The following is a 24,133-nucleotide window of genomic DNA, read 5'->3' on the forward strand; positions in this document are numbered from 1 at the left end:
ACTGACAGCCTGCCTCGCAGCTGTGTTTCAAATTAAACATGACAGACAAGTGATGCTACCGCAGAGGTTTGCTTGTGTGATAGATAGGAATATTGTTGCAATGACCTCAAGGAAACATTCACAGCAAAAGACTCCTTGCTGTTTGGTAGTGCTCTGTAGTACAGTGAGATCTTGCAGCAGCTACAGCCTCCCTGAGATCTGTCAGGAAGGTTTACATTCATCAAGCACGTAACCGATGCAGTGCACAGGACAGCTTGCAGGCCACTTGTTTGCAACAACAATATCAAGATCTCACAATACTATATCTATACCTCTGGAGAGGCAGATAGAGATAACACGATCTTGAGAGACAGGACTTTTCGCTCTCTGTCAACCGAACGTTCAAGTAAAAACACTAGTGTAGGATGTTTAATGCTTCATCTGTGTCCAGCAGGGTGACATATATCATTTTAGCAAGAACATCCCTGGATGATGAAATAAACTGAAATGTTCACATTAAAAAATAATGAAGGGAAGCTATTCTTGGAGCCATTTGGGCCACCAGATTCTTCCTAAATGGTGCAGAAATATCAGCTTTGAATTATTAATACCTGAAGCAGGCAATTCTCACTCAGGAAAAGGAAGCAGCATAGGTTGGTCCTCCAGTAGTCCTTCCTTCCAGCAGCAGGAGTTACCTTTGGTAGTGCCTTTCACAGGAGATTGCAGAGCAGCAATGACAGGTCACAGCCGTGCTCAGCTCTGGGAGGGAGAGGGTCAAGGTCTATCAAGAGGGCCTGTTGGAAAGAAGAGGGTTCATCATGTAGCACAGTCCTCCCAACCTCAGAACCTCAACAGCCATAACAGTGCAAGTGCTCCCTTCTTTTTCAAATCTGACCAAAAGTCACACACCTGCACATACAGACCTCAGGGATCACCTCCAGGTGCTGTTTCTTACAAATGCTGGTCTGCATTTGCACATCCATTTGCTAACAGAGTCGAAGACCCACTTCAATATGAGAATTTATGATGCTGACCAAGCACTGAAATACCAAGCAATTAAAACAGGCCTCTGCCTTGGAAGTCAGGGTGAGAACTAGAATACAACCCCAAGTTCAAAGCCTGCATCTCCATTTAAGACCCTCTTCCTCACAGAACTTGAGTAGAGACTGCAAAAGTTGAGAGGCAGTTTTCAGCTGAGCTTGAAACTAGAAAGACATTATAGCACTGCACAAAGCTCTGAACACAAACGTGCCAGTGAGATACCTGCAGGGAAAGCGAGCTCCATGACAGCACCTCAGCATTGTGCAACTACACGGCAAAATTTTAGGTTTTGAAACAGCGGATTTCTAAAATCACTCACACAATACAAAGGCACATGAGATGGCAAAAATACCTGCATGCTCTTTTTTTTTTTTTTTAACATGCTCCCATTTTTTGTACCGTGTAAATGAGGTTTACAGTCCAATAAATGCAAAGTGGGGGTCAGCTCAATGGATGCTCTCACGTGAAAGAAGACTATCTTAAGGCTTCTCCAAGGTACCTCATAAGAACTAGCAGCTTTTCTCAGCAAAGAAAGTCTGCGTGAGCCCTGTCCCAGCCTGCTGCCCTGCCTGGTTCAGCATTTACAGACTTGACACAGTCTGCTTCCACAGAATTTTGGAGAGCTGTCGATGTGCGGTGTATGGGGTTTTCAGTAGTGGAGAGCCCTCATAAGCTGGGAAATACTGAGACCATACTTTATTTTCTGTCACATTAGAATGAAAAGGCAAAACCTAGTTAGGTCGAGGAATAAAGCCTATCAGTTCAGAGATCCCATGTATTCCTCGTCTCTTCCAGGAGACTAAAGCTGCTCAAATCCTCAAGGCTTTGTTTTTTAAAATCCAATCTCATGTGATGCTGGGTGCAGGTCAGGACATGAACTCCAACAGAGTTAAGTCTATTCAACTGAGGGGATAGTTTAAATAGCAGGACACATATCCTGGAAAGGACAGTGCTGGAACCAGGAAAATAACTACACCAATGACTAAATCTTGAGCCTTCAGGCAAAACAAATGACCTTTCTCCTTTGGAACCCAAACAAAAAATAAATCTTGCTCCACATTAGTGACATATAACAAATAAACTAAATAATAATAATGACCCTCTGTATTATTTTTTTTAAACAGATTATTATTTCCGGCATAACTCCGTACAAAAGAAAATAGTGGTTGGCAAACAGAATGGCCGATCTGAAAATGAAATGCTCTGCTCCTCTGCTCCTTCTAGTATGAATTTAGGTCTTTCCTCAGGAGTGTTGAGACTCAGGAGTACAGCTGTGACTAAGAGCAAGTGTAAGAAATGAGTCATATCAAGATTCCCTTTGCTGATGTACTCTGTATAGCCCACTTACTACCAGCCTAACACGCTATTATTTCCAGCAGGGCTGACAGGGACAAGTGCTGGACTCTGTTTGGATTTGCCATGTTTATGCTGATAAAACCCCTCCAGCTAAGTCTAAGTCTTGGAACATCTTGGTTCTTTTCAGTAGCTCTGTCAGCCCACGCATGCCTGGCCATGGGCTTAGAAAACAGCCATAAACAGTATCCTGGAGCGATCTGGAGAGTCAGAAGTCAGCCAAGGAACAGGGGTCTGTTTGGTCTAAATATGCCGCGTCAGGATGACAGACTGTACTGGGGAGAAAAGACCTAAGTCCTGAGCCCTAGGGAAAATACAAGAGCTGTAGCAAACTCATTTGAAATAAGGTGTGCTACCAGAGCAAAGTGATCAGAGATATTACATTGTGTTACACCTTACATTAGCCAGAACACACAAAAAATATGCTTACTATACAACACAGTGCCACGCCCATTGCCGAGCCTTTACTACGTCGAGGCAACATGACAAATTTGCCCTTTTAGGCATTTCTTTGAAATGCTGTGCCATAGAGAAAATGGTGAAAGAATGGTCAAGTCATACAAGACAGATGCACTTGCCCATTACGCAGCCAATTAGACTAGAGCACGCTGCTGCACAGTGACGGTACCTGACAAGAAGCAAAAGAAATTTTCAGGCAGTTCCAACAGAAATTCAGTTAATTATTAACAGGGACTCGTTATAGCTGACATTGACTGTATTAGAGGAAACCCCCAGTGCTTTAGTGTGGAGGTGAGATTCGCTTCTGGTTAAATGAGCCAACCTGGCCTATAAACTTTGGCAGCTTTTCTTAGTTGGCCATAAGCAGGGAGAAAATTGAAAGTCAGAGGTCAGGAGAGAAAACAGTCTTTTTCAACTACTGACCCCATGGCAAAGTCTAGACTTTTATTGACTCCAACATTTAAAGTTTATTAAGCCAATGAAAGTATCCAATGACTAAAAAGAAAAATGGACAAGTCTTTGCCTATGTCTGAAAGAGTTTTAAGTGAGAACATCGTTTCTTTTCTTCTCTTTTTGCATTTTGAAAGAGGGAGGTTGGCTTGCAGTCTGGAATGGATACTCTTCTCCATTGCCATGGACCTATTTAGAAACTTGCTGAAGATAAGAACCTCCTATTTCCAAATAAGACCATTGAATTTGGTAGACCAATTTCTGGCACGGTAACAATTGCCAGTCACAAATACTCCTCTCGTTTTTACAGAAATCTCTACAGTTCAAACGTTTTCATGCCTTTGAAGCTGGGGAAGTACTCTATATAGAACTTCAGCAACTCCCATGAGAATTGGGAACAATATCACAGGGAATAATGAGGGACGACTGCAGGTGATTAACCATCACTTATCAATGAAAGCAGGAATATAAAGCCACAAGGCTTTTGGCAGCAATACGTAGAAATATATCCAGAGAACAAGGGGCTCAGATCATGAAAAGTATGCTAAATTGAAAAAGGAGCAAAAGAAACAGAGTTCATAACTAATGTCCAGGCTCTGTTTTCTAGAGTCTGTCTCACATTCAGAATCACACTCACTAATATATCTGGAGAGAAAATATTTTCATTTTAGGATGAGGCCTTCCTTTATGGGGCGAACTGTGAGGACAGAGCTAGGAGTGGCTTCTCGTGGCTTTAAACGTGAGGCAAATGTTCTCCATCAGCTGCTGTGGTGAATGCTTACCCCTCTGAAGGAATGAACTTCTGACCAATAGGTGAAAAGCAGACTCAAATCCCATCCCTTTTTTATTTATATTTAAATGCCATGTTCAGATATTCCAGCCAAACTTTAAGACTTTAATGTTACCTGTGATTTGCCGTACAGCGTATGCCTGCATGCACGACACCTGCAGCCTTGGCATGCTCGTGCTTACTTTCATACTGTCTTTTCCAGCTGCCATCCCTAAGCCTTTCCACAAAGCTCCCTACCAGAGCAGCTAGGATAACTCCACACGTGCAGTGCGGGAATAACAACCACCTTTGTGGTTCGATTTGTGACTCCTAAGGATTTATTTTATTATAACTCTAAACCCTAAGGATTTTACCTGCATGTAGTTCAACTTCCCAGAAGGTGGGGGAAGGAGCCTCCAGAACCACATTTTGTTGCTGTTGGAGGCAGCTGGAAGTGCCTTTCTGAAATAAACATTTTTTTCCTCACATACCAGAGTGATTTCTGAACACCACAAATATTGGCACACTGCCTACTGCTTCCAATAAGCTTCTAATTACACAGTAATGTATGGAATATAATGCAAGAGGCATATTTGTCCATTAATATGAATGCGATGAGACCACACAGAGTGTGTCTGTATGGATTGCTAGACTGACTTGAGAGTGATTGATTGTCTTCATTTCAGTTTTATTCCCAGTGTTCAGTGTTGCTTGGTGTAGGGTTTGGAATTTAATAGGATTTGCATCTAGAATATTAGAGCTGAAAGCTTTCATCTCATCTGAACTTCCCAGAATTAGTTTAAATATTTTAAATAAAAGATGAAGCAGGGGAGAATGGCAAGGAAGACCCCAAACACAGTGGTAGAGCTGCCCTATTTTGAAGGATTCTGAGAAAAAGGTGTAAAAGTTGAGACTGCAGACAGATACAGTGTCTGCCTTAAAAACGAGCCCATGGACTTCCTAATAATGAGGCTGTGTGAACAAGATGAAACAGTTAATTGCACATTTTTAAACTGAAAGAAAACTTCTGGTGCAATGAAACAAGAGTAACCCCACGGTGCCATTAAATGAGTTCCCTGTGGGAACTAAGGAAAGGGAACGGACTCACAGGGGATGAGTCTCCCTGTCTTAACCAGTTACCACATTGATCTGGGCCAGCACATGATGGGTGCTCAGACCTGGTCCAAGGGCACTGCATGCCCAGGGAGCAGACCCCAAGTCACAAAAGATGGGAGCCTGGGAGAAAGCAAGTAGAGGCACTCTGGGGTGACTGACATCGTCCTGCCACGTCCCCTCCACATCTGCTTTTGTCCCTGCAGGAGAGCAAGTGACTCTGCAGTGTGACCAGCACGGCTGTTATATCATCTCATCACTCAGCCGGTGTGTTCCTCAGGATAAATGAGCAGGTATTTTGCCCTGAAGTGAGTTTCTTCTATCGAGCGTTTTGTTCATGTAGGTCTGCCTACAGCCAGCCCATCTATACAAGAATAAGACCTGTAAGGGAGCCTACAAAATCCTCACGTGGCAACAGCTATTTTCTGGCAGAGTTAAATGCAGAGAAAGCTGCAGGGTGCAATCACCTAATCAGGCTGCATTAAACCAAAACCCACCAGCCCTCTGTGATCTCCAAAAGCTTACTGCTTACAGCAGTCACTGATTTGTCAGACTCACCACATATGGATCAACTTTCCATGCCATCTACGCTTCACACCAGAACCCTATGTGACTATTTCTGCCTGGCAGTGCATAGGTAAGATGAACGTTTCTAGATACAAAGGGAACGTGTCCTATAATCTATTTTTTATGAAGCTTCTTGGGAGAACAAACACCTAGTGCTTTATATCCCTGCTTCAAAGAGAACTAAGCTTTCAGAAAGCCAAAACGTTAACATTTCCCTAACTATGATGGAGTGAACTTTCTCTTTAGAGAGACCAGTAAATACAGGTTTTCTTTTTGTTTGTTTGTTTTGTTTTTTTTTTGTTTTGTTTTGTTTTGATTGCTTGTTTTTAAATAACTGTGTTGTGATGTTAGAAAACCATATCTGATACCTCAGCACATCAGCTATTACTGTAAGACTAATAGAAAAGATGGGTGGAAAAGAAGGATGTCCTATGGGAGAAGCATCAGCTGGAAGGTAGAGGAAAGGTGGGGATAGATTAGCTGGCAAGAGAACAAGTTAAAAAGATCAAGTGAAAGAGACAGAGGAAGGAAGAACAAGGAAACTTGAAGCTTGATTTGCGACAGATATGGCCCTGTCAGCAGAGAGAAGATCCTGGGGACAAAGCAGAGGGAGGCCAGGCAGCTGAGGTGGACAAAGCGTTGGTGCAAAATGACACAGAGATGCCTGGCTTATAATCCAAAAGCAAGCAGGCCTGAGATTAGAAAAAGGAGCACAGGCAGCAAATAAGGGTCAGAAACACTGTTGTTATGGGAATTGCCAGCAGTGACGGTGAAACAAGGAGGCAGTAGCTGGCAGGGGTGGCTGTGGGGGCTTTCTGAAAACCACCTAGAAAGGTGGGCATCTTCTGGTGCAACTTGGTCTGAAAGCCAATATTACAAACACCTTCAGTGCCTTGAATTGCAAAAGGACAGACTATAGATGCCACTGGCTGCAGAGAGCAGGAGAGGCATGGAAGAGAACTGAGTCCTGACTCTGATCTTGTGCAATGAGCATTTCAGAGCTGATGCTCAAGGCCAAGAGGACCTATTGATAACCATTAGGAAGTTGTCATCTGACTGGTATGGGGCTTTAGACATACGTTATCTTAGAAATATCCTACCCTTTACTTTAAGTAGTCCCCCCACACTTAAGTCTTGTAAACAGTCCACATACACTTCAGTCTTGCAATGAGCTCAGGATCTTTTTTCCTCAAATCTTGATTTTTGATACAGTTCAACAGATTTTGTACTTACTTACTCTCATATACCATTTCATGTGCTCTCTGGAGCAAAGAATAATCCATCACTGTTAGTAATAGAAGAAGAAATAATACAATATTGCTTAATATGTTACATTTGCGATGTACTGTTCCAAGGCTGCGCTTGGAAGATACAAAATATATGTGCAAGGATAGCATGGGAGAATGCACCGATTCATGATGAGGAGTAAGGAGGATTAAAAGAATGCTCAATTTGCAAGACATCTAGATAACTGGGGCTTCCTGGACCCTGGGAACTGGATCAAACCAACCTTGCGGTTTGGACTGAGACCGAGGGCTCAGAGAGCATGCGTGAGAAGGAAAGTTTAAAAAGTTCAACTCTGATGAAGACATCTTACTTCATCCCGACGACCACCCGGACGACCACCAGAGAGTACTACACAAGCGCAGAAGGACTGATAAGATAATTAGCATACGAAGCGAGGCTAGGCGGAGCTAGGAAATGAATATGCATAGACGAGTTGTGAAACCTAATGCATATGTAATATCTTAGGAGATAAAAAAGAACTAAGAGAACAAATCAGACGAAGTTCGATTTGGACAGGCATGCCCCTAACTTCCGGCGCCTAATAAAGCACCTTCATATAATCACTTTGTGGATTATGTGTCTTCATGAACACTAACATCACCACACTTTCACCTACAGTCCTTGGTATTTATCCAGTCACTAACTGCTGCACCTCCCTTACTTTTAAAAACATTCTTTTTCCCATCTTGCATGAGAAGCTTACAGCTTCTCACAACTGAGCACCATGTAAATATTTATGTTTCAGACCAGAAAGTAAGCTTCAATAGGACACATTTTCCTTCCCCATCAGCATAGACATGGGGAGGGGCAAGAGCTGAGCTGCAAAGAGCAGGAAGGACATAACTAAGCTCGTCCCGAAACGTTCTGCAGCTGTGTTCTCCTTCCAGTTTGCCAATACGGTGGCCTACTCACGTGCCGCCGCTGGGATCCTCAGTACCACAGCATTTCCACACAGCCAAGGGCCGTGGGTGAGGCAGGCAGCAGCGGGCTGCCAGCCTGGCTGCGGCCTTGCTCCCGCCTGCCCACCTGGCATAGGCCAGGAAATCGTTCCTTACAGGGATGGGATGTTTTGGGTTTCACTTCAGGCTCATTTGTCCTCCTCTCCCATGGGCCTGTGGGACATGACCGGCTGGCATGCTGAGGCAGGAGGCAAGAACTGTACAAGAAAGAAGGCCACGCAGCGCTGGCGCAGGCCCTCGCTGGGGCTGCCGGACCTGTCTGAGCTCCTTCCTGCGTGCTCTGCCCCGAGCCGAGCAGCAGGTCAGGAAAGGAAAACTGGCTGTCTGCTGCCGGGAACACCTTCTGCAAGTAAATGAAGAAAATAGCTCTTAAATAGTGTTTTCCACCAGAAAATCTCCTGCAGATGGCAAAGGTGAAGCAAGGGAAGAAGTGACTTTACAGAAGTCACTGAACACACTGGTAACAGAGCCTAGAAATGATTCTACGTTTTCAAACCCTCCATCTATAGACACAGCAATCAAGTATTTAGGAGATTATGAATGGTAGGTGTCAGGGTGACATTTTTCTTTCAGAAGGAAAAACGTACTTTTCCCTCACCCATGCTGACCTTCATAACGTTTTGCTAAGGCTAATTCACTGAATATTTTTCCTACCATTTTCTTTAAAAAAAATAAACGTTCAAACACGCAGAGATATTTTCCCCCTTCACCCAATACTATTTAGTCTCTTGGAAAAAAGCAAAGCATTGTCAATATACTCAGGCTTCAGAAAATAACTTCTATTTATCTTTGAGTATTATCACCTTTATCTTAGTGTTGAGGTGGGCAGTTATTTACCCACCTGTGGTCTGCAGATACCTATTTTTATGTAGTCTAACTTCTATATTGATCGCAGCAGTGTGCATAGATTTCTCTCCCTACTTTTTTCTCTGCTCCCAAACAAAGCAAACGCTCCCAGGACAGCACCCTGCACAACCTGTATTCCTGCAGCATCAGGGATTTTTCTTTTCGCCACTACAGACCCATGCTGTGCTATTCATTATGGCTATTACGTACCCAGCCGCAAGTCATACTGGGACTAGTCAGCTCACGCCCTTGCAGGTCATTTATCCTCCAGCACTAATCTTTTCTGTAAGCCCTTTTCCTTTGACCACGCACAGGATACTCGTGCAGACGATTGAGGTGACCTTCCCATTGCGTGCTTCTGCTACCTGGCCTTACCGCCAGCACCATTAGTCCGGATACACCCTGAGGCTGAACGGGCTGTGCCAGGGGTGACTCAGTCCCTCCCAAGGAATGCTCCCAAGCATCCAGGCACTCAGAAGAAGAGGGTGGCACTCTGCAAGGGCTGGGCACCTGTGGAGTGAAGGACGCGAGACACACAGGTCCCTTGGCAGCCTCTGTCAGTGTCTGCGCAGCCCAGCTTACACAGCTGGGCCCCGTTTACAATTCTGAAAGGACTTTTTCTTTTTTCTTGTTTGCTCGGCTGGCTGTTTTACTTTCAGATCGCTTAACAAACAGGAAATAAAGAGGACATCAAACAAATGACAAACAGAGCTCCACATACTGCCCCACTCAGCTGGGAAGCTCAGCGTGAGTCTTTGAGGGATGGGGGTTCCAGCGCCTGTGCGTCCCTGGACGTGACCCACTTCTTCCCAGCCCTTCCCTTTTATCCTACGACTATGAAAGAACTTTTTATTTAACCAGCATGGGGAACCCTTCAGTTCAGTTGCCTGAAAGCCAGACCACTGCTTAACTGAAAACATACATGGAAAGAAAAGAGAGTAAGAGAGAGTTAAAGAGAAGAATAGTCTTCCTTGCCTCTGTGGACCACGATGGCATGTGGGGGAGGCAGCTTCCAGCATATTGACAAAAAAAATCCAACGTACTGTACAGCTGCCAAATCAAGCTAAAATGAAATATTTTTGATGGAGCAAATGATACTTGCTTAAGCCCTGTGCAAAGCCCCAAACTCCCACCAATTTAGTGATTTCAGCCTTCGCTCTCATACTGCACAGCTGTCTTGAATGAGCAGGCACCAACCATTCCAGCCCATTTCAACTAAAATAGTGTGGCAAAATTACTCCAATTTTATTTAGAGTTACTTTGATCATAAGGGTATTCTGCCGAAGACACTGCCTAGGCAGATGGAGCTTTTCCAGCCTTCTGATTTCAGAGGCCTCTACAAAATCAGAAGGCTGAAAAAGCTCCATCTGCTGATTTTCTAGTGGCTTCCAGAATCCATAGACTTCTCCTGGTTCATCACCCTTTTCATGGAATGGTGCCAGAAGCAGGATGAAACCTTTACCTCATTACAGACTGTTAGAGCATTTTTTCCCCTTCTATAGGGGAAATTCCTTGAATGCAATCTCACCACTGATGTGCTATGGAGGAAGTTATTAAAAAGCTTAGTTAGTAAATTCTGCAGCCACATTTTCCCTGTGGAGTGGACGTTCCTCTGCTTATTTACCCAGAATAGTATTTCATTCAGTTTTGGGCCTCACACTACAAGAAAAATTGAGTTGCTGGAATGCATTCAGAGTAGAGCAACAAAGCTGATAAAGGAACTAGAAAACAAGACATAAGAGGAACAGCTGAGGAAACTGGGGCTCTAAGTCTAGAGAATAGACTAAGGGTAGACCTCAACACACACTATAACTACCTGAAAGGAGGTTGTAACAAGGAGGACATTGGTCTCTTAAGTTAGGCAGCAAGCAATATCACACAAGGCAACAGCCTTGAGTCACAGCACAAGCACATGTACTAATGCAGGGAAGAGCAGAGTGCATGGAAATGTATTCTGTGTTCTTCAGACTCCGGTTGCCACATCGTTCAAACTAGATTTAAACTCCATATGAAGGTTAATGATAGCAATAAAATAAATCAGCCCTATTATAAGTGCTCCATCTTAGTCTATTAAGTTAGTAAATCTATACTAAACATATATTATGCAGTCATAAATATCTCTCTATATTTATATTTTAAACACATAAAACATAATTCACCACGGCAGGAATTACTTTGCATTCAGTAGAGCTAAAGGCAGAGCAGGGTCTGATGCCAGGCTCTTGCCATCCCTTTCCACCTGAACCCACACCAGTATTTAGAATTTGTGAGAAGCTTTCCCAAACGTTTTCCAAGCTGTAAATACATTAACAGCATCTAATCGGAGAGCTCCTAGAACACGGTTCTGAGGGTTGCCTTCAGAAGGGTTCCTACACCCCAGGCTGCAAAGCTGGAGCTTCCTTAGGCGTGCTCGGTTCTCGCTTCTCTAAACTCACACAGACTTCACAATCCAGCTTCTTCTGAAGGTGAGCAAAAGCCACCTGGGTATGAGCAAAGACAGATTTTGCCTTGCTGTGTAAAATGCATATAACCTTTATAAGACAAGAATATGACAGGTTTCTGAAAAGGCTGGGGTATGCTGCTTCATCCTCATGGCAACTGGAGGAGCAACTGGAGCTGTACCTGGGCAGTCTTTTTTCATAATCCATTATGTGTTGTAGGCAAGTTATTTGTATTGTTGCATTTGCAACATCTTTGAGTGATTCTGCAGCATTCAGACTGGTAATGAAGGCAGGGGAATCAGAATCAGAGTAATAATTAATCTGAGAAAGAGATTCCTAGTTAGCATTAGCTCCGCAGTAAGTTGTATGTAACAATTAATTGACTACATTTCTGTAACCTAAGCCCACAGATCCTAAAGAACAGAGGTTTCTGTTCTTAAACCTTCTTACAAGCTTTTGACTAAGCACCCTGACCTGTCATCAGCACATATGATGGACAAGTCACATTATACCACAGTATTTCTTGCATGTATGTACAGGGAGGGTATTTGCTTTAAATGTAGCCAAACCTGAGCCCTAAGCTCTTTTCTTGCTATGTTAGCCCACTTTCAGGTTTGAACCTGGTGAAGATATCTCTTTGTTAGGGATACCCTTGAAATCAGTGGAGTTACTCGCAGGTAGAAAAATCACTACAGAAGGATGCTTAATTTGCTGAAACGCTGTTGATGGCAGGACCGTGGCACACACACTCTGCATGTCCCCATCTCTAACATTTTTATTCACAGGTTCAATGACATATGGGACATTTGCAAGAATCTAAAGGAAAATAAGGCTAACTGTCCAGCATCAGCCCTTGCTGGTATAGTTAAACTGATTACATACAACTGACATTACCCTGGCAGCCAAAGCCCTAGAGCACAGAGTTTCAAACTTCTTTTGCTGGTCTGGCTTATTTCGCTCAACAAATCTGGTAAACTGCATTAGCAAAGGCACTTTTTCATCTGTAAAAGAACAGTCTACACAAGGCCCGTTTTGTTAGTACAGCTATGCTGGCAAATCCCTTAAGCAGAGGCAGATCCCAGCAGAGCTGTAGATGAGGGCCAGAGTTCAGATTCATAAATCAGAAACCACCGGGGACCAGCGGAGACCTCGTAGCTGCCTGCGAACCTGCTTTCACTTGCAGCAAAAGCACCTCGACACAATAGTTTTAATGTCTTTTACCAAAGCTTAAAATGGCCTGTATTTCCTATGAACTAAGAACATACCCACAGAACATGTACTGGAGTTTTCTTTATGCAATTTGTTAAAACACAGTAAAGGGACCCGAGCACCTGTGGAACAGCCAGGGGAGGCAATACTGATCCTCCTCCTCCTCACACCTGCCCCAGGAAACAAAAGCTGGCTCTGACTGCCGGACACGTTCCATTTTCTATCCTTCAAGTTCTATTAGATCTTCAGATCAAAGTGTAGCGGGGCTTGTCATCTTTTATTCTGTTGCTTTGCAAAGCTCCAGCTTTTGCAGGCTACATTTCAGTCTGCTGTGTTCTGCTAAAGCAGCTTACAGCTCGCCAGGGCCAGAGACCAGCTCTCCCCCATGTTTATATCCTACCAAGCACAGTGTAGGTAATCAATAAATCAGAGATTGTCTCAATAAAACCTTGTATACGTTTCATTAAATCATTTAAGCATGTGTGTAAGTAACTGCACGAAAAACATCCAAGTGGAGCACTGCAGAACTCCATAATGCCAAAGACATTAGGGAAAGGGAAGACGGCCTTTGAAAAATGGATAGCTAGAGAGGTCGTGGCTTCCAGCCACACTAGAGCCCTTTGCTTCCAGTGTAAAGCACACCAATCATTCCCCCTGACGGGTGAATTAAAAAGACAAGAGACTATTTAAGCGGTGGACGATTCTCTCCTCCATACTGATACCATATTTCAGTAACTTTTAAACACATAACTGCTTCATGTTTGGCTCTTCACCTGACATAACTCACGAAGAAATGCTGGGCAGGGCTGTGGCTGGCTGCTGGAAGAAGCAATAATTAGGATAGCCAGCAATGATGAGCAGAGAAAACACAGTGCCACAAGAGAGAACACAAGTGAGTACTTGCCCCAGCTGTTACAAGCACAAAAACGTGATCCTGCAAGACTGAATCTTACCAAGGTCTCAGATAGGGAGCAATAGGGAATGAAGAAGAACAGAAACCCATGGGGCGACACCTGAGCACCAGATCTGCTGCCCATCCCATTGTCCTCGCAGCAGCTGCACCCCCCCAGTGCATGCAGTCCTTCCCCAGCAGCAGCCAGCAGGGCTTCCAGACAGTTTCAGATAATGAATGCAGACACTGGGGACACAGCTCTTTTGCTACCCCTGCGACACTACTAGCATTATGTCGTTCCCCTTGCCTAAGGTAAAAGCCTACTTCTGGCTGCTCTGCAGCCCTGCTCCTGACTCTGGGCAGGCTGAGCAGCATCTTAGGACATGGACTTGGGATCCTATTCACAATCCCTCCAATATGCAGCAAGAACAAAGCTGGTTCCATTTGCTGTCATCCGTCGACAGCAATGCACAGAAACCACCAAGAACCTAAGGGCAATGGCTGCTAACCTACCAAGTAGCCTGCAACTCAGAGCCACAGTTTCAAGTGGCTACAAGTTCAGAGCCACATCTCCTTAACATGAGTGGAAAAAAAGAAAAATCCCTGCAACCCTGTCCCAGCTCTTGTCAACTCCACAGGGCACCCATAGGGTGAGCACCTCTGCTCTTTTTGGTGCAGGTATCACTGCACAGATGCGTACAAGCAACAGATGGGTCCAGATGTGGAGAGCAGTGGAGAGGACGTGGATCCAGACTGAACTGGGACCCAGGAGCTGAAGCTGCTGGCCCTCGTAGGGACGGTGAGGAAGAAGGACGAGCTGTGCATGTGCCAGGAGGTCCCAACACCAGCACTGCCACACGCAGGGTGCTCAGAGCACTGAGGTGCTGCTGCTGTGGGCTCTGGGGTGACAAAACCCAAAGCATTCACAGCACGGCTGCCTGGGAGGGACGGAGTCAGCACATCAGGCAATCCACCAGGAAAACATTCAGAGCTGGTTAAAAATGCTCCAAACACTTTAATGAGTGCTTATTATTTTTAATATCTGCATGTCAGATCTTCTTGTTATTACTATTCCTTCTCTTTTAATAAGTATAAAAGGACAGGGAAGAGCTAAGATATTTCCTGATGTATTCTGTTTCCCTTTAGATAAATAAACCTGTAAACATTTCAAAAGATGCTCAAGTTTTTGTTTTCAATACACACCACCCATGTCATTTCCTCTCAAAAATACACTTGTGGGAATGCTCCACAGTTCTCATATTTATATTCAAAACAGACAGCCTCCGATTTCAAACCAAAGCAGTCTGTAACCAGCACCTCTGCACATGACCAGGTCTCACTGATGTGTAAGATATACCTTCTTCACTGATATAGATTCATACATTTTTTCTTCTGCATGTTGTAATACTTTTCCTAGACTGCTGATGTCTGATGCTTCCAGATATTTACTGGGTGTTTTGCTACAGACACAAAGCTATGTCAGTTAAAAGAAAAAAAAGTACAGATTAAGTCATACTGGCATTTTTTTTTTGATAGTTCATTTTTATCTCAGAACAGAAATGATTCAGTCCCAAGCACTCGTTTGTGCTACCACTGATTTCATCTGTGCTAACGGGGTGCCTAAGTATAACCACAGCAGCAAACCCAAGTAGCTCTTTTGCCACCTGTCACGTGGATGCACAGATTTAACTTCAGGATGTGCTGTTTAGCAGTTGTATCCAAGTGGCTTGGGTAAGATCCACGAAAGCATCAGCCAGTGACTAGCTTATGCAATTCTCAGCCCATCAGCAGAGCTCACCTTACAGGGGCCAACAGACCAGAGGTGGTGGAACTGAAGGCAGCAGCACGCTCTTGCCGCTGAAAGGCTTGTCCCTCCCTTCACCTTGCTCTCTGCTGATGGCAACGGAGCACTTACTGCCATAAAAATGAGTGCCAGAAAAAAGAGACAGCGCGCTGGATTCGAAGAGCACAGCCTGCAGGTTGAAAGGCTATTGTTAGGTTTGTAGATTGAGTTTAATGTCAGTTGGTTATTCTGTGGTATGTCCAAGGAGGGAACATGACATCCTTGATCCATAATTCCCTTTTTTTTTTTTTAAGCTATTGACAGATCTCTGACTAATAAACAAGATTCACTGCGTAATACTACCTTGTTTTTATTCAGTCTGGCACCAGATTTATTATCTATTTCCATCAGCTTTTTTGTTTGTTTTAAATACCTACAAGAGGTGGATTCCTTAGGGAAAGAAAGAAAGAATAAAAGTTAACTCATTTCAACTCTGGAGTTCCTGAGAGTTTTTTAAAAGCCTTTTATAAAACAAACAGATGAGAAGAAAGGTCTCTGGTGCTCATAGGACGTGAAAGTAACCTTCAAAATGTGAGTCAGATATAACCTATGCAGTAACATCTACCTGAGTTGGCAATGAGCTCAAAGCAATAACGCATGAACTACTGTCCAGTTCTGCTTCTGTAATAAGTATCCACACCAACTATTCCAGTGCTCAAAGACCTAAAAAGGGAACAGGGCTATTACTGCAGTGATCTGTAAAATACCACGTTGTCAATCTCTAATATTAAAAAATGTCCCACATCAATTCCAGTTCCCCAAAAATACAAGAGACCAAGGTAAAAAAATATGAAATTAAATACTTGTAGGCATTGTGCTATGCCTTCATATTTTAAATTCTCTCATGGATACTGAGGTCAAAATTTTAGGCTTCATCCACACTCAGAAATGTAAGGAAAACATTAAAAGCGTCTCGTAGCCACTTGGCTTTCAAGGGGTGTAAAACATCGCTCTAAAGCTCACAGTCAGCTTCTGAGAGAGCTGACAAGGTCAGCAACCAAATGTGACTGGCATCTCTTTTCTGGTGCCCGGAACAGGTGATTCTGGGTCTGTGGATAGAGCTGACAGGTCACCATCACTTCAGCACACGCTAAACTGGGCCTGACAGGGTAAATTCTACAGAAGCGAGCTGCATGGGGTTTGGCTGCAAGGGTGTTCCATGAAATCATCGCATTTACTCATTTGCTCTGGGTAAAGGCTCACCCCCCAGCCCAGGCTGATACAGAAAAAAATCACCACTGTAAAAGTCATCCCCTCATCATTAACATCAAGGGAAATCATCCTTCTTCCCATATTTGTTACTGAAAACCAGTAACAAGTGTGTGCTGTGCAAATAAAGCCCAAGTGGCAGTTCAGATAACCACCAAAGGAATTGCCACAACACAGGAGAGACTCCCTCATGTGTCTGTGCCCATAAGGGTATGCCTAAAAAGCAAGTCTATTTCCAAGATTACTTCAATGGGAAGAAAAACGTAGGCTCTTAAAACATTGTCTCTCTCAGCCATCCAGGTGAAAATGCCACAGTGGAATAGCAAAAGCAGAAGTGTCAGTGACAAGAGCTGTGTAATACAGCTGTGATAGCCCCGCATTTATGGGCAAGCTTTGATCCCGTGCTCGTAGGGTGAGATAAGAGAGCAGGGTGGTGCTCCTGTTTTAGAGGCAGGACATGCTGTAAGCTTCCTTTATCCTGATCAAGCTCTGGATTTGCATCCAGCACAGCCCAATGCCATGCTCAAGGCAAGGAACCACTGCACAAGTCTCCCATCGCGCTCCCCCAACCTGCTCTTGTCCTCAGAGATCCTCTTGGATCTGTAAACCTAAGCAAAGACAAGACAGTCCTTCTGTCTCCTGTGCAAGATTTGCCTCAAGTCAGATCCTGCTTCCATTTCTTCAATAACATGAAAACGATAATTAACATTTCTGCCCCTAGTGACTACGAAGTGCAGAGAAGGGAGAGGCAGAAGAGCAAGCCTTCACACACGCCGTGCTCTCAGCAGCATCCCTCATTGCACTGAGGCACGCCGCCCTTCCACGGCACCAGCCATTCATTAAGTCAGAAGGCTTGGCTTTGCACTCTAGGTGGTTAATAAAGCGTGCTGTGTAGAGCTGTGGAGCCCTGCTCCAGGCACAACCCCTACGACAGGCTCTTCCTTATTGAAATCTGCTCTGCTGTAGCTCAATTTTGTTTGTACAAGGACTTCCAGAACCTCAGAGTATAAAACTTGTGCAGTGTTAACAACTCTTTGTGGATCTCCTTTTGATCTCCAGTTATCCAAGGTCAAGCTGGACAGGCTTGAGAGATTATTTATCTGGTTGCAGACCACTGAATGTGCTCCATTGGTACAGCTCCCAGCGTGCTCAGTAGAAATTTTAACTGTGATTCAACTGACAGCTGAAATTTTGCCTTGCCTTTATGGCCAAAAAGATGAAGAAACTGAGCTCTATTATTCCACAAAGGCTCCTTACCACTGGGATTATTCTTATCATTACAACAGTAAGGGCTGTGCAGTACAGAACCTCGAGGCTTACAAGAAGTCAGTGCAGACAAACCACCTCTGAACCAGAGGGAAGAGGTCTGGTGCAGAAAGCCCACCACAGTTCCTGTTCCTGTCCCTACTTCCCTACCTCGAAAAGAAAAATAAGCAGAGAACAAATAGCCACCTAGTCATTGTCCTCTGGAGCTCGTCCTGTCCGCCTCCATGCCAATCTTGGGGCAGTGTGGGGGCTGTTGGCTCCCCGCCGGGACCCTCGCACCAGCACTGTGCTCACAGCAAGAGCTGACTTCTGTCTTGAGCACCAGCTCTACCTAGAAAGGAAAAGAAAGAGCATGTTGCCCTGCCGTTTCACAGGGAACCAAAGCTAGCACAACATATCATCTGAAGACTAAATGTTTACTGCCATTGGATCCATCCATCTTCTTTGGGAGGAGCCCTTTTTGCCAGTCTCACTTGGGTTGGTGAAGGGGCAGCAAAGAGTCTTTTATCTGAAAGCACGTTTCCCTGGAGATCAAAAGTATATTCTTTAGTTTTCAAATCTTCCCTCTTTATCCTCACAGTTCCCATATACGGGAAAAAAATGGCAAAGTGTTAGTGGGGTACGTATAAATCACACCAACCACTGATCCTCTTATCCAGTAACCATAACACATCAGATGCTGAGAGTCTTTCTCCAAGCGAATAAAATAAATTACATTTTGCTGGCCAGCATACCAAACCTTATGTTGGTTATTGTAAATTACTGAAAGCACAAAGGTATAGTCTTTGTGTGCTCTTCTTGGAGCGTGGAACACGAACATCAAAGAAGGCAGTTATCGTAACTGCCCTTTCTCTGTCTCTGCCTTTGACAATAGACTGATCTCCCCCGATTCACTACAGAGTTAAAAGAAACAGAATTAGACAAACAATTTGAAAAAAAAAAAGAAAAAAGAAAAACACTTGCTACCAAAGACAATAAATTATCTTTGTTATAAGTATCATAACTAAATATTTTGGCACTAAAATAACTAATTATGGGATAAAATCTTAAACAGAGCTTAAAAACAGTTGAAGAAAATGATACGTGCCATATGAAAGTTTTTAAATTTCTCAAAAACTTGAATATTATATCACCTCTGCAGTTGATCAAAAACAGAGAGAATGTCATCAAAATTTCATTTATAAACAATAAAAGATTATTATCGTGCATGTGAAAATATTAGTCAGTGTGAAATCATCCAACTTCAAGACAATTTTTTTGGCCCAGCTGTCAGAAGTGAGCTTGCCTCTCTCTAGGACAACTCTCACTGAGCCACTGAGCTGCAGTCTGGATTCTTCTAGAACAAACCTGCACTTTTTGCATTCTTACCCACAAAACCGTGAGAATCCAACTCTTCCTCACCATGAAAATTGTGTCACAGACATCACTGCCAGGTGTTTGCCCCATTCAAACTCATAAACCTGTTTTAATTTCCAGAGTACCACAAAGCCACCCATGGCTGTACCCTGCTCCAGCCCGAGGACAATCTCAGAAATGAGAATGCTTGCTTGTGCAAATTAGGTTGAAGTGAGAAAGTAAAGCAACCTGAAAATATTCATGACATAACTTGTATGGTCTATTTCTCATCACGACAGAACAGAGGATGGCTGCAGTTTGTGCTTTAAAATAGTTTTTCCCTGAGCAGCTGAATTTGTGCTTTCAGGTCTCTGCGTCCTTTCCCAACAGATCGATGAGATTCAATGCTTGCTGAGACTCCCCATCACGTTAAAACTTTACCTTCTTTCAAGCAACATGCATGACTCATTAGATCAGTAGTCACGACAAATAAACCAAATTTCCCATCTGTGCCACTGCAAGTAAAGGCCACTTAAAACCAGCACCTACAGATGCTGCTTCGACACAGCGCAGCAATTCCAGGGACGAGGAGCTGCCCGCCACCCTGACCTCCCAGCACAGGGCTGGAGCAGCTCCCTGCTCTCTCCTGTGCTCAGCTGAGAGGCGAACAAAGTGAAAGTCACTCCAGTGAGAAAAGAGCGGCTCATCTCCCTGTCAAGACGGGTGTTTTAATTATGTTTCTTGGTTTAAAGAGGCACCAAGATGACTTTGTTTTTATAAGTGCTCTGGAGCCTGAGGCACTCGTTTGTATTACGGTTGGGTGCTTTTATTGTATATTGTGTTTTTAATTGTTCCTTAGAAGAGCGAGCAGTTTTCCAATGAGTAAATAAGTTATTATTATTTCTGATTCCATGATTATTTGGATCACTGTGGTGCATGTCAGCCACATGACTTGTGTGTATCTTTCTTTCTCCTCCTCTCTCAAAGGATTCTGTTGTTTGGATTATGCAATCATTTTGCTAATACCAGGACAGATGGCCACAATGAAAACACACAGAGTGCTCCCTCTGATAGATACTTGCCAACATCAACAGGAAAGAACAGAATTAAATTCATGAACTTTAGAGAGAAAGCACAAGTTTGTTCTTGAGCAGGGAACAGTGTAATGCTTTTATGTGCACAGCAAAAGCCAGCGACAACCTACAGCTATGAAAGCTGCAAGACTAGAACAATCCAAAACAGGGCCCGAAATAACCTTTAGCGTCCATATAACAGAGCGTTGCAAATCTGTTTGCCAAAGAAGGGACAGGTTGGACTTGGATAGGATGCAGCATGTTGGAAACATCTTAGGAAGTATCTCTTGCCTTTTGCATTTAGCAGGACAGCCTCGCCCCATCCTGTATGATAAGGGCAAATAACTGATCACACACCTTGATGCAGGACAGCATCTCCCAAGTCTCATTGAGTTTCTGTAAGGAATTTTGGTTTGGGAAAAACAAAGGCTGATGTACCACCTCTTGAAGGCTGCCAAGTCCTCACTTTGCTCGTACTTTTGCTCAAAAGCTGAATGAGCTATGCCTAAACCACTGTTGCTTAAAAATCTTCCCTGGCAGAGCCATCACAGCTCCCCCAGTCTATTTGCTTTGCTAGACCCAGCCGCTGGAAAGGTTTCTTAACATCAAACCTAAGTCACCCCCCCACACATCATCTAAGCCCGTCATCCCTCACTCTGCTCACAGTCCATTCCCTTCCCTTTTCTGCAGCCTTCTGCAGCTCGGAAGGCTGTTCCTACTCCTTGCTGCCACCTCCAGAGCAGGCCACAACCTGGGGATGCAGGGTGGAGCAGCACACACTGTAACAGCTCGTCGATAGCTTCTGCATCAAACCCCTCGCTTGTGTGGGGTGCAGGTAAGCGTGCATGCCATGTAATGCAGTATGGATGGGGGAAACGGTTCCCTATCCAGTACTGAGATAATCTGGATTTCAGCTTGAAGGCTTGCAGATCTGGCCGCTAAATTCACCAGACTCCAGTTCCCTAACGGAAGTCTAACACACTCGGAAAGTTTCCATCCTCCAAATCCAGCCGGTTTCCCAGGGCGTCACTGTTTGTTCTCGACCAAGAAAGAGGCTCCTAGATGTCACTTAGCAACATCAGCAAATCCATTTCCTTCTCCATGGAAAGAACTTGTGGTGCAGGAGGCCACTCAAGAACAGGAAGATTAAGTCAGAGAATCCCCACCACCAATTACAGATATCTTTTTTAAAGACTGGAAAAGAAAAACTGGAGAAGTTAGATTTCAATCTGATGCTCTTGATACTACCAAAATTATGATGCTCAATTGAGCGCAGCAGATAGGAGAAGGCACCTTGAACATAAAAAAGCAATATCTGCTTTGTTAAATGGGTGGTCTCTGACACTGTCCACACCTGGTTAGATTTTGGCACAGAATTTAAATCCCAAAGTCTCAAAGTAATTAACCCAAGCAAGGTGTAAGAAAAAGAATCAGGCATCATTGCCAGAGTAAAGCTCTGCAGTTCTTTAAAGCAAGTGACAAAGACCAGATCCTGCTTAGGCCAATACTCCTCGTCTTTACAATCAAATTGCAGATGCATACACTAACCAGACACTCTGCCAAAGCTTTCACCTACATATTCTGTGGATCTAAACCTCAAGATGAAACATAAAAATTCTAATACCATGAAAATGTCAATATAGATTTCTCTGGTATAAAGCCCAGTGTTCACATGCCCTCACAAGCACACTGTGGAACGATGTTTACTGATACAATTATATTGTTTTCTAGTAGAAATTGGTAATATAGATTTGGATCAAACAGCAGTAAAACATCATCATCGTATAAGTTCCTGCTACGAATCACTCAGGGAACTGTCTGCACTGAAATTCAGATCTTAAAGCTTTTTCTTTTGGTCTCTACCAGATAAATGCAAGAGGCATTGATGTTGAGGAGACTTTCCCTCAATTTCTGCATGAATTGGATCAGAACAGTTTTTACAGTTCTGCAACTGCATTTCAAGCAAAATCCCTGCTGTAAATAGCAGAAGGCAAGAGGCTGTGCCTGTGAAATGTGTGATTCAAAACAAGAACTCTGCTGTGAACTCTATGGCTCTGCCCTTGCACAAATTCCACAGCTACAATCGTTTGAAACAACCAACACTTTTTAAAAAAGACGACTGACTGTGTTTGTGCTTGTTCAAGTGGCTCATACTAACTAACGTCAGCTTTTTGTGAAACTGAACTTCTACTGGAGAAATATAACCACTGGCTTTTGCTATCCAGTAGCAGGGCAGATTTTGGAGAACAAGTATTTGCCAAGGCCAGAGACCAGCCTACAGTAAAATGCACGCAAAGGCCAAGGTTGATCAAAAACTTTCATAAAAAAAAAATAAAGGGAAAATTTTAATGTTTGCTGCCAAGACCCACAGAGAATAAACAGAATTGCAAATAAATTCTCTCTTTCAGTATACTTATAAACACAATATACATATCCATTAGTCCATCCCACCAGGCCACCTGCTCTGGGCTCCAGCCGTGGCAAGGAGCCACCAAGCCCTGGGACAGTCCCTGTGGGAAGGGACGCACCTTGGCGCAGCTCTTCCCTCCAGAGCAGCTCACTCCCTGTGTTTATGAGCATGGTAATGGACACCAAGAGCAGGTCCATCACCAGTGAGGATGGACCAGCCCCAGAACCAGTAAGCAGCAAAGATACTCCCCCAGAAACCAAGATAGCCTGAGGAGCTACACTGCAAAAAACACAGACCAGAATCAACACCCCAGTCTCAGACAGCTCTGGAGCAGCAGCGTGGCCTCTGTTCATCTCAGCAGACACCTTTCTGTGCAGGACTGTGGCAGACACTACAGCAAATGAATAGACAGAAAGGCAGAGTCCTGAATTTATACGGCCTGTTCTGAGAAGAGCTCAGGCAACTTCCCATAGGGTCTATAGTGCTTGTGGGGTGGTGATTTATTGCTGACCAGGAATATTTTTCCCCACCATAACATTTTATAACAGATGTTTTATTATATTCATTCCCATGCCAATCCAAATAAAATGTCACAAACTAAGATTTAGCAAACTAGAATCCTGAGAAAAACTGATTCTGGTTCTTCATTTCAATCTTTATATTCCTTCTCTCACTTATTCTAGCTATCATTCCTTTGTTTTTATCATTTTCCATAGAATTTTTTTAATGAATACATATTTTGTAATGAAAAAAATTTAGAAAAGAACTCAGCTGCATTCTTATTCATTACTAGTTCTACAGAATATCAAGTAAAATAGAAAGGTGACATGTCAGCTAAGTTTATTTTCTCCATTTGACTTTTCCTAACAGGTGCTTTTCTGATTTGAAAATTTTGTTTTAGAGTTCTTTAATGGGAGCATATGAAGAATTAAGACAATTAAGATGACTGTTAGTGATACCTTCCCCTAAACTTACCACTTCATCACAGACGCTGGAGGCTGACAGAATCCCACTCATTTCTTTTGCATCAGCAACTCCAAAGATTTCAATCATATATATGAATACAGCAGCAAGAATTTACCTCATGGCTATGACACCACTGTTGGCAGTGGAGGTGTATTTAATCTCCTACAGATCACACTAAAGTGTTTTCCCCCCTAATCCATCAAGTGAAGCTTCCCATAAAGGTACTTGTTAACAACGGGACTCATCTCCCTCTAGCAATTATAAGCATGGCAAAATGAAGATGCATTTCCCACGTAAATTAAAATTGTTGGTATGATTGCAATAGTTGTATCCCCAAGAGAAGCAGCATGTTGGAGGTAGGGAGATAAACAAATATTCTAATCACATTCTTTTGAAAGCTGAAATTTCATTTCAACATCAGTAACTTTTTAATTCCTTTTTAGTTCAGTGGGAACTATAAAAAACAACAAAAAACATGTCCTTGTAGTTGACTGCTTCTCAATCTGTGATGATATATTTGCATGTTTATTTTCCTTCCTATAATGATTGGTTTAATATATTTTTCTTTTTTGTTACTGTTTTCATAGTGCATTTCAGGGGCCAGCGTTCACTTGATTTGAGGCTGATGAGTGATTAACCCAGGGGGGAGTCGATCTGCAAATCCTA

General features: G+C 43.4%; 1 long non-coding RNA gene across 5 annotated transcripts in view; it reads right to left on the reverse strand.

Moving 5' to 3' along the window:
• Positions 1-24,133, reverse strand: part of LOC310904196 — a 90,830-nt gene that overhangs the window by 21,131 nt on the left and 45,566 nt on the right. For 2 of the 5 annotated variants that reach the window (XR_014588110.1, XR_014588113.1), the window contains 2 exons: positions 17,870-18,014; positions 591-773 (listed from right to left, as the gene is read on the reverse strand). This is a non-coding gene — a long non-coding RNA (uncharacterized lncRNA). Of the gene's footprint in view, positions 1-590; positions 774-17,869; positions 18,015-18,103; positions 18,208-24,133 lie in introns of all 5 variants that reach the window. The other 3 variants (XR_014588111.1, XR_014588112.1, XR_014588114.1) reach the window with 3 other exon arrangements.

The sequence above is a fragment of the Anser anser genome, assembly GCF_964211835.1.
Source record: "Anser anser genome assembly, chromosome: 9".
In the NCBI taxonomy this organism is placed as follows: domain Eukaryota; kingdom Metazoa; phylum Chordata; class Aves; order Anseriformes; family Anatidae; genus Anser; species Anser anser.